Source organism: Pelophylax lessonae, assembly GCF_965119305.1.
Source record: "Pelophylax lessonae genome assembly, chromosome: 2".
Taxonomy (NCBI): Eukaryota; Metazoa; Chordata; class Amphibia; order Anura; family Ranidae; genus Pelophylax; species Pelophylax lessonae.
In genome coordinates this window covers 517737836-517753041 of record NC_138769.1, presented here as the reverse complement: position 1 = coordinate 517753041, position 15206 = coordinate 517737836, and positions in this window count along the sequence as shown.

The following is a 15206-nucleotide window of genomic DNA, read 5'->3' as shown; positions in this document are numbered from 1 at the left end:
ACATATTTAGAAATAAAGCTAGACAGTCTTGAAGCAAGAATTTTTGACATAATTTTGAAATCATTATTATTAAGGGAAATTGGTCAATAATTACAGATTTAGTTCCCATCCTTACCCAGTTTGGGAATGACGGAGATATAAGCTGAGTTCAAGTTGGAACCAAGAGGGGCTCCATTCTGGAGGGAATTGAAAAAGTGAGTCATGTAGGAAGATAGAGAAGGGCCAAATTTTTCATAACATGGGACTGAAAATCCGTCCGGCCAGGTGGCTGAACCCTATTTAAGGGTTTTAATGGTCTCCAGGATCTCCGCTTACATAAAAGGTTTGTCAAGTGGATCCTTGTGATTTCAGGATATTTTGTCGATGGAAAGGTCCCATAAGAAGGCCTCTCGTTTTGTGAGGGACGGGGGCAACATGTGAATTATATAATTTGGGATAGAAATCTTGGAAAGTTTCCATGATCCAGAGAGGATTTTGGGTCAAATCTCCTGATGTGGTTCGTATCTTGGGAAAGATAGAGAGTGAGGTTTCGGATTAAGTTTAGTCGCCAGTTTAGAGCTAAAGTAATCTTTTTGGAATTATAATTTAGCACCTGTCCATCATACATGTTTTTTTGCTTCAGTGTTTAAGACCAGATTAAGTTTCGCCCAAGCATTATCTAACTGGGCTAATGTGTCGCCCTCCCACCCCAAAGCACCCTCTTCCCCCCCATTGAAAGAATGTGGCCTGGTATGGTCCAGGGGGGGGGGGTGCTCACTCAATCACCCCTCCCCTTTCCTGACCAGCTGGGCTGCTTGCTCGGCTAAGGGTCTGATATGGGTTTTGGTGGAGGACCCCGTGCCATTTTTTTTTTTGCTGTGGGGTTTCCCCTCAAAATCCATGCCAGGCCATACTATACCGAAAGGTCTGATATATTTTGCAGGGGACCAACACCATTTTTTTTTAAATGTTGGCATGGGGTTCCCCTTCAAGATCCATAGCAGACCTAAAAAGGCCTGGTATGTATCTCAATGCCGTTTTTTTTTTTATATTTGGCGTGAGGTCTCCTCCATACAAGAAGATACACTTTGGGGGAGATTTATTAATAACCAATTAGCTTCTAAATTTTTTAGGAAAAGCTTAGTTGAACAAGCTGAAGTTAGAAGCTGATTTGTCACTATGCACAGCTGCACCAGATTCTATGTGCAACAGTTTTAGTAAACCTCTCCCTTTAAGCCTCAGTTTACATTGGAGCGACTTGTCATGCGACTTGTCAATCAAATTGGTGCTGCACCACAGAGCACCAATTCGAAAATGTAGCTCCTGCACTACTTTTGGCGATTTTGGTTGGACCTTACATAGACATCTGTGCATGAAGCCACACAGATGTCTTCTAAGTCACACCCAAAGTCACACTGGCATGCAGCTTTGAAATTGTGCAATTTCAGTTGAAGTCGCACAATTTCAAAACTGTAGTCAATGCGAATAAAGGCTGAGTCTGGCAAACATGAGATGAAAGAGGGTTTCACACAGGTTAAAAATGAATGCAAAAAATCATAAACCTACAAAATTAAATAATGAAATAGGTATACACATTGTCCATCCTGCATTCCCTATACTTGTCACACACACACTATAGGATAACATCACCATTCTTCAAGCTACATCCAAGGAACATTAATGTTTTCTCATCTTCCCACGTGCTGATCATGAACAGGATATAAGAATTTTGATTTTTTTATAAAATTTTTCTGAACTATTAGCAACTAGAAGATATGACTTGAACAACTGTGATGTCATGCTTTTTTAAGCACTAATGACAGCACGTGGTTGCGTTTTGCTTTTGGGGTAGACATCTGGACATCAAAAAATGTAGTGCCCAAATATTTTAAGATTGTTTGCAGTAGAATGGGATTCTAACTCCTTTGTGCTTCTTCCTAGTATAGTGTCATAAGCTAGCATTGTTTCTCATCATTTTCTGTTCTGCTAAAAATGTTTTTAACATGCCTGATCTGGGTCAAAAACACAGGCGGAAAAATCTGAAGGGATCTGGCTTTTCCCTATTCGACTTTAAAAATGTTTTTATTTTTGTGTAGAAAATAGATGTCATTTCCCATGTTACTACATAGTGAAGTAGACATGAAATGAGGGTAGTTGGAATTCCTCAACCATCTCTTGAAAAGATTTGATAGATAAGTCCTCTGGTACTGTGGTACTGTGGTTTGAGGAAAAAGGGGGTTGCCTTATAGCAGTAGGTATTTGGAGATGTTGGATGGCACTTTAATGTTGCAATGGAGTATGCTAGCTAGTTTTAGCGGATAGGCAACACTTGCTTCTAAGTGATAGTTGGAGTATGTAGAAGACTCAGTAATCCAGTGCAGACCATAACGTAGGAGACACGTTTGTAAAGTCTAATGTCTGGCAAACCAGCTCCCCCATCTCTCTTCGGAAGGTGCAGTTTGGTCATGGAAATATGAGATCTCTTGTTATTCCATATAAAAGTTGAAATGGCTCTGTTCACGACATGGACATCCTTGTGTTTGAGTAGGGTGGGTATCGTTTGGAGAGGATATAAAAGGCGAGGGAAGCTCACCATTTTCACCAGGTGACACCTTCTGAAGAATGACAGAGGAAGAGTCATCCAAATACCCAACTCTTTCGTAATTTTAGCTTTTAGTGGGGGGAAATTAAGTTGGTACAATGAGGAAGGGTGTATTCCAATTTTGATGCCCAAGTACTGTATGTCATGTATTGGGGGGCCAGAGGAAAGGATGAAGAGGGGTCCCAGTGGTCTATCACTGCTTTTGTTAGTGGTAGAACCTCCCTCTTATCAAAATTGATCTTAAGTCCAGTAAAGGTCTTGAAGTCCTCTAGTAGGGTACATATCATGGGGAGGACGGTTTGTGGTTTAGAAGTAAGCAGTAACATGTCATCTGCAAAAAAGGGCCAGTTTAACCTCTTCACCACCTATGTGTATGCCATGTATAGGGGCAGATGCTAATAAGAACCTTGACAATGGTTCTGTCGCCATATTAAACAGCAAAGGGGACAAGGGGCATCCCTGTCGCATTCCTTTGTGAAGAGTGATGGAGTTTGACATGCCTGCAAACATTAACATACATGCCATGGGGGAGGCGTATATTGCTCTCAAAAACCCTATCACTTTGCCAGAGAAGCCCTGCTTTGTCAGGGTCAGGAATAGCCAGTCTAAATTTATATTATCAAATGCTTTTTCAGCATGTACCGTCACTATGGCTAGATGTTCGGATGGGTTTGATTTAGCATATTCTAACGCAGTTAGCACTTTCCTTATGTTGAAGGTTGCCGACCTGCCCTTGACAAAGCCTGCTTGGAAAGGGTGGATGAGCATTGGAAGTATGTTTGGGATCCTTCCTGGACGCAATGGTCTTGGACATAATTTCCGCGTCTATGTTTAATAAGGATATCGGGCGGTAGGAGCCTGGTAGCGTGGGATCTTTCCCTTTTTTAGCAAATAGTTTCCGTCCACATGGAATTATAGAGGGAAGTAAGGTTAGGTAGAAGAATATCTTTAAATGTTTTAAAATGTTTTAAAAAATTCCGACGAGTAGCCGCTGGGTCGGGGAGATTTGTGGGATGCCATGCCAGAAATGGTTTTGGCTATATCTTCTGATGTTATAGGGGCATTAATAGCTTCTAACTGTGAGTTGGATACCGAAAGGAGATGTACCTTATCTAAGAAGGCTTCCACAGATGTATAATTTATGGGGTCTTTTTGGTTTTTAGAGATCCCGAACCATCCCTAAGGGCAAGGATGTGTGTTTGTTTATAGGGGCCCTTCACTAGTCTGGATAGGAGTCTGCCCGATTTGTTGCCAAAACTAAAGAGTTGTGCAGCAAATCTTGAGCGTTTAGTTTCCTCTTTTTGTTTTGGCCTTAAGTCAAATTGCCGCTTGGCTGAATGCCAGGCCGCGACATGTTCTGGGGAGTTGGAGGTGGTGAGATGTAGTTGTGCTAGGCCGAATTCCTCACTAGCTTTCTGGTAGTTTTGTAGTAAAAGATTTTTTAGAACATGACACATATGCAATTATGTTACCTCGTAGGACTGATTTGCCCGCTTCCCAAAAAATAATGGGGTCAGTGGAGTGTTCCTAGTTTAGAGACGTATAGTCCACTTAGGAGGTGCTGCAGAAAGTCTTCATTGTTTATTAGGTACGAAGGAAATCTCCATGTATTGCGAGCGGAGGCTGGGTGTACTAATGCAAGGGATAGGGACACTGGGGAGTGGTCCGATATAGCTATGTAATGTATGTCCCTGTTTCGGATAGAATGAGTCAGTTCTGGGGTACAGAATAGGTAATCCAATCTGGCCATTGGGTCATGAGGGGGGAAATAAAAAGTAAATTCCCTGTCTGTATCATGGTAGAGACGCCAATATTCTATGAAGCAAAGTGCAGGTATCATATTTTGTAATGGAGTCTCCTGGTTTGGATGGCATAGAGGGAGTGCTATGTGTTTTCGAACTGCGGGTTCTACGGTCTTCCTGTGTGTTCATGACAGTATTGAAATGTTCCCCTATGATGTGGAGTGGAGTAGGGTTTTGGAGTAACTAAGAGAGAAATGTCAGGATTGGCCTGGGAACTGGTTAACAAAGAGAAGGTAAGAGGAGTAGCTTCAGAGGAATAGCATTGCTTTATCTAGGCAGGAGGCGAGGGGCTGGGAGGAGATTGGGTTCACACACATACTGCTGAAGAGACAAGGAGAGAGGGAGGGGGAGATGAGATATGCCAAGGAGAAAGCTGGATGATAGAGATACGTAAACTTTTCAAAGGGGATTGCAGGAACAGGCAGGGCCAGTCAGCTATTGTACAACCCTAAGGGAGCCCTAAGGGAGCTAGTGTTGGGCGAGCGGTTCGGAATGAGCATAGGTTCGGTTCGAACATCGCCTGTTCACCCAGTTGGAGAACACCCAAAATTGTGGGGGGCTCGGCGGGAAGTTTGCCTGCTGAGCGCTCCACAATGCACTTTGCTCTGCACAGTGCATTCTATGCCCTGATTGGACAAAGCTTTAATAAGAGGGACCCCAGATCCGAGCCCCTTTACCCAATTACCAAAAAAGTGTCAAAAAGAAATTAAAACACACAACATTTTTGAAATTGCTTTATTAAAAATAAAAAACAATGCCCCCTTATATAGATCTATCATCAATCACGATGCCTGCCACCACCGCCGGACCCGAAAAAAAGCTTAGCCTGTGATGAAGGCTAACCGCTGAATGTCTGCCCTGCCATTTCACAGTTCTTAAATAGGTAGGGAGTGGGGCCACCTGGCAGCGTATCCTCGTGGCACCACCCCCATGTGGCATCACTGACCCAGCATGATTCCGATAAGCCCCCTGGCGACAGACCCCCACAACCAAAGCCCAGGGTTGCTGGGAAGAGACCCTTGTCCCCATCAATATAGGGACAAGGTCCTTTGGGACATCCTCCCCATGTTAAGGACATGTGTCCTGGTATAGTTCAGGAGGGGTGGCGCTCTTTCGTCTACCCCCCTTTACTGACCTATGGATTTTGGGGGGACCCCATGCAATTTTTTTTTCAGTCCCCACTCCATATCCCTCTAATATACCCCTTCATATCTCTCAGTCCCCCTCCATATCCCTCTCATATACCACTCTACTGACACTCCTGTCTGTCTCTCTCAGGTTTGCACATCTCTGTCAGATTCTCCATCATGTGACTGGCCTGCTAGCTCTGCTGCACCCATGGAGAGTCATTAAGGCAGAGCTCTAGATCGGCCCAGGCTCTCCATGGCTTTGTTTCTTTGTTTTTCAAAAAAACAGCACACAGACCACTCCATACAGGGGTTTATATGTTTTTTTTTGTTGTTGTTGTTGTTGCGAGTAATAAATGTAATTTGCCAGCAATTTAAACTGATTCATTTTTTTCCATAACACTTTTACTGAAATTTACTGCAACGAGTTACAGTATAAGAAAAAGGTTACAGGTTTCTACAACCGCCAACAAAATCTGCAATGTCAAAATATTGCATAAGAGGAGGACCACAAGAGACACATAGACATTTTACCGGAAACATACTGTACATGCAATTAAACAATGTCAAATGAGGCAAACAGTGTACAATGTAGATCAGTGCAAGAAAACCTTAAACAACTCTTCTTTTCAGTATAGCCTTTAATGGATTTCAAGAATGGTTTTGAAAGGCAGAAAAAGAGAACAGGGAAAAATGGATTCATTTTTTTTTTTTGGAAATGTAATCTTTGTAAATGTAGCACACGTTAAAGTAAGAATGAACAAAAATGCAGAGTCCCCCCACCCCCATCCAAAAAAATGCATACTAGACCCCTTGAGCCTGGTATGGATTTTGGTATGGACTATATCAGACCACATGCCCTCAACATAAGGGGGGTCTTCCCCATAACTCTTGCCCAGCTATTGTGAGGGTCTGCAGGCAGGGGGTTGCCCTCATAGTAAATGCATTGTTAATACAATTCGACAACTCGCCAGACACGAGCAATCCCCGATGGTAACACTAGATGAATGGCTATTGTGATGTATTGAAAGGCAAGGTGATTGAGGGACAGTATGTTTCACCTCACATGCTTTCTTATGTGGGAAACTAAGGTGGAATCCCGTTTGGGTTTTCCGGGTCAACATGGCATTGTGGGATCTGAATCGGTATTTGCTTCCTACTTGTGACCATCAGGTGGAATAAATTAGGAGGGACTGGAGAAAGAGGTTGCTCTGACCTGGGACTAAGGAAGCCTTCTTAGAGATCTATATGTGGAAATAGCCCTATAAGAAAAAGAAAAAGGTTTGGAAAAAACACAAAGTTTTTTTTGTTGGTTTGCCCTTTGCCTGTGAGAGAGGAATATGTAGTCTTTAGTTAGTGCTTGAATGGCAAGGGTTTATTTTCTGTTTTGTTTTGTTTGTTTTTAGTGCAACCCTTCAAATAAAAATTACTACAAGTGAGAATTTTAAGAAAAGACCTGCCATTTGGACAATTTTTTTTGCTAGGGAAGGTGATCCCCGCCATATACCACACCATATAAAGGAAGGGGCAGGAATAGTGGTAATACCTACTGTAGCCCCAACTGTCCCTGATTTGGAACAAAGTCCCTCTTTCCTCCCTATTTGTCCCTTATTTTGGTCTGATCTATATAGTTGTATATAAAATGCACTATTTATCTCAAAAAGTTTTTCACAGTGCTAAAAATCCACTTTTTAAATTTCTGCATTTATAAACTTCAGAAGCCAGTATAAAGGAATAGTAGTGGAAAAAAAAAGCAGTTAGTTCATTAATTCTCCTTTAGTTGGGCGTAACAGGGGGCGTGTCTTATATAACATACTTTTGCTAAAAGTTGTCCCTTATTCCCATTACCATACCATCCAAAAAGTTTGGAGGTATGGTAATACCATTGCCCAAATCTGGCCAGGTCAAGTAGCAACCGTTGAAGCTGTAGCTTTCATCTTTGCCGAACACCCTAAACATTCAGCATTCAGACAAACATCTAATCAGTCACTGTTTGGTCTCAATTTACATTCACACTGAACAATGAGCTCATCCCTAAGTTAGGGCTTATTCACGCTTGACTAAATTGCTAACTCTCAACAAATGCTCCTATAGCATTAATGTGTCTTAATATGGGCATTAGACCAGCGTCAATAAGCTTTAGTATGGGTGTTAGACTGGAATTTTACAAGCTGTGATGTTTGGGGGTAATTTAGCTTAAGTGTAGAGCTCACCAGTGGGAAAAGTCCATGCCAGTTCTACTGTTTAAGGGCTTGTTGGCCCACTTTTATTGAACAAAAACAAAAAGTCCATCTAGGATTCCCATGCAGGGGTTTCAACTTTACACAGTAACAATGTTAATGAAAATACCAAGCCACAAGGTTCTCTGGTCAGCACTGCTGCTCAGACTTTGGCCTCAGGTCATCTTGACCCTGTAACAGTGTCCCTATTCGGTACACACTGTATAACTCCACTTGCACTCTTTTCACAGCTTCCTTGCTGCTCCAGGCCACAGGCTTTGGCCCTCCATCTGCTCTGTCAGACTGCACTGTACAGACATGCATGCTTCTTCCTTGCACACCTGGACTCCTCAGGAGGGTGGAGCCCAGAACCCTGGTCCTGATGCTACTATTAGCCCACAATCCACCTGAACAATCAGTGTCCAGAATTCCCAAATCCTGGTCCCAGACTATTTCCAAATCCTGGACGTCAGACGTCCCTGGTGGCTGCCATTGGGATATGAGCATGCAATATCCTGCAGGTTTGTAAGTATGGGTTCCTCATTGTGATCCCTACATTTTGAATTCATGTAATACATTTTTTACTATTGTTGTCATATATTCTCAAACTATTTTACTTTATAGATATGTGTATATGCATTAACATGTGAAGAAGTAAGAATCAATTCACGAAATGCGTCAGTTTACAAAAGATGCATTGTTACATTAATCATAGACTGATTTTAGGTACTGTATTTAGCTATGCAATGGATATGCAAATTTGCGCCAATTTACTTGGCAATATGGCACCGTATTTCTGCTGACTTTTTGATATTACATTCAATAAAGCTCAACATTGTTGTTTTTACAAATGGTTGTGTTGCGCCTCATATACAGTCCCACGATAAAATTTCTGTATTTTTGTATGTAATAAAGGGATGGAGGTGCCTTAGCCATATCTTGTTAATTAGTCAAATCCTGGTCCCTCGAATGGAGATTTCCTCTCACCCAGATCGTTATGAAAGCTCCAGGCTCCAGGTCTCCAACTGGAATTTACAGACCACAGAAGAAACTGACAAAACAGATTCCTCCAAATTAAACAATAATCCTGGAGCCCTTAAACCTGTCTGGTTGACAGTCCTAGTTGACATGCCCCATCACAGCTAACTGCACTGTCACAAAACATTAAGTTAAAAACATTCCCTAAATGCCCTATGCGTGGTTTTAAAGCGTTTGGTGTGCATTAAGGCGCATTAAAACTGCTCCACAAATGCCTTTTTTTAAAAGTGAAGTAACATTGCAGGAAACATTATGTCTGGCTTCTTGGTGAATGGTTCATTTATCCTTGGGAGAAAAGTATTCCCAACTGTTTGCACAGACCAGTTTACATATTTCAATCCATGCCTCACGCATTCTGTATGCATTACAGTAGCTTGGGGTGCTGAGATCGTATAATTCTGCCCATTTTTTGAACTTCTCGATCAACAGAGACACATTGATGTCATCGATGTCAGTACTAAACTATATCAAAAGATACTTGTGAGCTGCTACACGATAATCAAAGGTGAATCGCACACAGCTAAACACACTCTCAATAATACGTCCAAAAGTGAATCTAACTAGTGGTGCCACGCTCCACACTTTAAATAATATGTGACAGAAATAAACAAATAAACAATATTAAACCAAAGTACTGACACTTTAAATGTATTCTAATGTGTAATCCTTAATTTGATTGTAAAGGTATTTTTTTTTAAATAACAAACCTGTCTATACTTACCTGCGGCTGTGAACCTCCTCTTTATGGGTCCCCCCCGATCCTCCTGGCCCCTCCCCTTTGTCCAGTGTCTCCATGGGAAGCCGTTTCCTCTGCTCTCACCCGAGACCCCTGCTCCCTTGTACTGGCTCCCGGTGCCCAAGCAAAGCCAGTGACACCCAGAAGTGAGGGAAGAGAGAAGCTGCAGATGTGCACAGTGCTGGATCGAATGATGGCTAAAGTAAGTAAAAGGGGCTCATTCTCTGACTCTCAACACAAAATTAATTTATTTGCAGATGACATTATTCTCATGTTAACTAACCCCTCCCAATCCCTGCCGGCATCATATCAGGTCCTCCAGAACTTTAGCAACATTTCCTACTATAAACGAAATGCATCCAAGTCTATGATACTGGACCTGGGGGTTGGGATTGATGTCAAACGGCGACTTCAGCACTCCATACCTATTCCGTGTATGACCGATAGCATACACTACCTGGGCATTGACATCACAGCAAAAACATCATCACTGCTTTCCACTAACCTAAAAAGAATCCTTACCAAAACGAATTCTGAACTTAAGTACATGGGAAACATAGAACTCACCTGGTGCCGAAAACTTGCTGCCTACAAAGTGTTTACACTCCCACAGATCCTGTATCTCTTTAGAACCCTCCCATTCCCAGCCACTAGCCTCTCCCTGTTGACTCCAAACATGCACAAATTCCTTTGGGACGGTAAAAGAGCATGGTGCGCTATTTCCGTATAAACTAAAAGCAAGCAAATGGGAGGGGCAGGAGTGCCAGACATACCCGCTTATTACTGGTCTTCTATTTTGGCCCAAACCCGCTGCTGGATTCCGAGTTCAGAATCCCCTTTGTGGGTTTAACTAGAAACGCACATAGCCCCCACTCCAGACCTTCGCTTACTACTCCTCAGTGACAAATGGATCAACTGGGATCTGAAACCTCTCGCTCTCCTGATGCAAGCGTCCTTGTGCGCCTGGTGTTGATCTACCATACCACAGAACAATCTTGACATCCTCCCAGACACGCAACTTCCAGTGACCCTACTGGGTAGGCTCATCCCTGATCTCCCTATAGGGCTCCTCCACACATGGCACCTGAGTGACATTACACAGTTTTGCCACAATGGGTCCCTGCTCCCCAGATCTGACCTAATACATACATATAACATGCCAATGTCATCATATTACACTATCACCCGTATATTACACTTTCTGGAAAAACACCCCCTCAAGGATCTGACTGTCGACAGTAAGATATGGGCGCAGTATACAGTGCCCCCACCTAAACCTAAGGTGGATCTTGTTCTATTATGACTGGGCAACAACATATTTCTCAAAACACCTCCTATGTTTAAGTGGGAAAAAGAATTGAACAACACATACTCCATTTCCCAGTGGCAAACGGCGCTACAAACCATACACAGATATTCCATTGGGAGTTGGCAATGAAAATTACAAACAGGTGGTACTACACACCTTATAGATTGGCAGGTTTTTCCGCAAAATACTCCTCCCAATGCTGGCGTGACTGTGGGCAGACAGGTACTCTGTTACACATTCTGTGGGGATACCCTTCTCTAACAGGTTTCTGGAACCAAATTTTCCAATATATAGCATCGCACACCAGATGTTTACTCACCCCTAGCCCAGCGCTGGCCATTCTCCACCTAGGTATTGAGGACTTTCCTCACCGCTTTCGCCCTTGGGTCTCCCATGTCTTGCTGGCAGCTCGATAACTAATCTTGCGTAGGTGGAAAAAAGATTTTGATGAAAATCCTCTTCATGTCTACACCACCATGTGCTGCAATTTAAATAATGCAAAGTGAGGTACCAAAGTGAGGTACCAGATGTACCCTCACCTGGAATATATGACCACTAATATGGTCAATCTGAGCTTTTGATCCACACAAGGGGACCCTCTTTAATTTCCAGATCACTTGAATATGAAGATTATATTGGCATCCTCCTTAAATGCTCCTCCAATGAGCCCAGGTACCAAAGAAAAAGAACACTGGACATAGTGCTTTATCTTTTAAAATAACAGTTTTTTAATACACAAACACAAGCTAAAATCACTCACATGTTCCTGGTGCTTGTAACGCACCAACAAATAACAGCATATGATATATGAATCTCCAGTCAAGCACAATATCTAATATTCACTGTCAGTAGTAAGTTTTACCACGCTCTCCTTGACTATCTCCTCATGTATTTGTGCGTCACGCTGTTAGCAAGCCCCTCCCCTACGCGTTATTCCACAGGGTCACGTGGCTTCCTCAGGGGGCTGTGACTAGAGATTGTCACATTGTGCTTGACTGGAGAACACAGAAGAGTCTGCCACAGTGGCACTCAGCTGCTCAGAGCAAGCAATGTATTCGATCAAAGAATACAAAGTTTCCTTTGATTGGCCTACATCATTATCTCGTCTCTCTGACTCAGCCAATCAGAGGAAGCATTGTATTAATTGATAGAATATATCACTTGCTCTGAGCAGCTGCACGGGTATGAGCCAGAAAGTCCCGGCTCACACCCATAACAAAGCAGTATGCTGGATGTAGCCACAGGTACAAACAGATTATACCACACATCCAGCGGTCTCATAGGTTAGTGAGGGACATAGTAGATTTGGCCCAGCTTAGCTTAAACAAACTATGTAAAGTTTGTGGAAAGATGGAGTTTTTCTTTAAATTGAGTAGGGGTCCTTTACTGTTAGAACTATAATGATGTAGAACTTTCTTCCACAGTTGGTGGTGCTAGTGTAGATAAACTAAAAAAAAAATGTCATCTATGTTTCCAAGTGAACACAATGTACAAGGATATTAAAATGGTAGCAACATACACACACATAGACACAAACACACATACACACACACTAAGGCTGGACTGATGTCTTTATTCAACCTTACCAACTATGTAACTATATGTAACCACTGACCTCACCCAGCCTATTCACTTCCCTAGAATCCCTGACCACATAAGCAGATGGGTGTGGAATGGAGTGTTACATTGCCAAAATATTGCCATGTTTGGGCAAAAACAATGATGTTACCACTATCGCTGCCCCTTCATTTATATAGCTGATGACATTTTTCAGCATTGGGATTGGTCCTGTGTGGTGGGTTGAAGAGTTTTCTTTCCAGAGAGTCAGTGGCATAGCATCATGATTGACTATGGAATTACAACCAGGGACATTTTCGGGGGATTTTTATTTTTCAATAAAACACTTTTCTTCTTTGTGTGTGAATAAATAGGGGTATTTTGTCCTCATTCATGTAAGAGGGCAGTAGCTGGGGCCACCTTTTTATTAAAAGAGGCTTCAAGATTCTAATAAACCCCCCACTCACAGGTTCTCACAGCCTTTAGAAAGAGTTGTAGGGAAGATATTTTGGCTCCTATCAACATGAGCCCCCCACCATATTCAGGACACGTTGGCCTGCTAAAAGTGATCTTTTTTACATAGCTCCAAGAGAACTTCACCTGCATATTATTGAATATCAAGTGGAAATAGTAAGCATGCTTTACAGGAAACCTGTGCTGAGACAAATATGGGGCTGCCATTGCTTACACTCCACTTTAAAAATGCTTGTTTTCTGGCTGTAATACCCTCTAATGCATAGCTGACATGCAGCAAACTTACAAGTCTGACTTCACTATCTCATCTCTTTCTGCATACATGTTTTCTAAATTAGAATGTTTCAGAGACAGTATTATAGGCACGTATGGAGGTCAGCAACAGTATCCCCTATAATTCTCTATGCACCAGACTTCCATTTGTGCAGTATTAAATTAACATGATCACCCTATCATACCAGATACAGCAATATCCCTTAATGTCTGTTCAGTTAAACTATCAAACCCTGGGGTGGATTTTCTTTACTGATCTCTGTAGTTTTCTCTTTAGATGGCTTGTTCATGCAGAATTGTCCACCCTCTATGGGCATAAGCATGCAAATTAGGAGAAATCACACCTACAATGATTAATAGCAAGAACAATAGTTTGGGGGCCAGGTCATGCTTGCATGACTAGTCATATTTTAAAGTCTACAGACATCTTTGCTTTAATTTATTCTTGTAAACGTTCACCTAATAATGGTTAAATACCCCCTTACCAAACCACTAAAATGTTAAAATCTGAGTGATTCAACCACCTTGGTAAGTATTGTTTAATGTGGAACTATAAGCAAGAGAAAAATAATTGATATGTGACATACTGTCTGTTGCTAGTGATAAGACAGCAGTGTTTATGCGTCCCCCCCCCCCCTCATATAGTTTAATAAATAACAAGAGTAGGTACTCCATTGGCAGGGGAGAGGATGCGCCAGACCTGGCTTTTGGTACAACTGAAAGGCCCCTTTCACACATGCCGTCTGTTTTTCCGTTTTTCATCCATCCGTTGATTAATGAAAAACAGACATTAATGCATCTCTAAGGAAAAAAAGGATGTAAATGGATGATCATCCATTTACATCAGCTTACATCCGCATTGTCATCATTTGTTTTTTGAAACTGATCAAAGCTCTATTTTTCTTCTATTAAAAAATGGATCAGGAGAAAAACTAATGTAAACTGACGAATGGTACGTTTTTCATCCATTTTTGCATTGGTAGTGGATGTAAAAAAACTGATGAAAAACGAATGATCACTGATGAAAATTGGATGAAAAACTGATGATCACTGATGAAAATTGGATGGAAAAATGATGCATACTTCATACATTTTGACGTGACTGAACTGATGAAATGAACAGTTTGCATGTGTGAAAGGGGCCAAAGGAGTTCCTTACATGCAGTAGATGTATCAAAACCTGTGCTAATACCTTAACAGGATTTTTGGATTGCAGTTCTGTTTGTGTGTCCATATTTTTCCCTGAAATCCAATGTGGTCATGTTTTTATGCATTCACAGAGAGACGTTCGGCGTGGGGTCCCCCCCACTATCCATACCACATCTTATCTGAGCATGCAGCCCGGCAGGTCAGGAATGGGGAGGGGACGATCGAGCACCCCCACCCCCCTGGATCATCTGTGATCTGTGATGACCTAAGGGGATGGGGCCTTCAGGTGACATCACTGGGAAGCCATGCCCCTAATGGCTATATAACAAGCTGCATAGACCGGAGCCGGCATAATCACCAGAGACATCGTCGGAGGAGGACCGGAGGAAGAAGAAGACCAGAGGGGAGAAGACCAGAGAAAGAAGACCAGAGGAAGTAGAACAGAGGAAGAAGACCAGAGAGAGAAGACCAGAGGGGAGAAGACCAGAGGAAGATTTTTAATAAAGGACTTCTCAAAACGTCTTCTGTCATTATTTACATACATTGCCTTTTATGGGGTGAATGGGTAGGGGTACCATTCACATAGGGAGGGGGTCTGGGATCTGGGGGGCCCCCTTGTTACAGGGGGTGTCCAGATTCTGATAAGCCCCCTGCCCACAGACCCCCACAACCACCGCCCAGGTTTGTTGGGAAGAGGCCCTTGTCCTCATCAACATGGGGACAAGGTGCTTTGGGGTGGGGGGTGCAGAGCTCTCCCTGCCCCAAAGCACCCATCTCCCCATGTTGAGGGCATGTGGCCTGGTATGGTCCGGGGGGTGGGGCGACCCCTCACCTTTCCTGACCTGCCGGGCTGCATGCTCGGATAAGGGTCTGCTATGGATTCTGGGGGGGACCCCACACCGTTTTTTCGGCATGGAGCTCCCCTCAAAATTCATACCAGA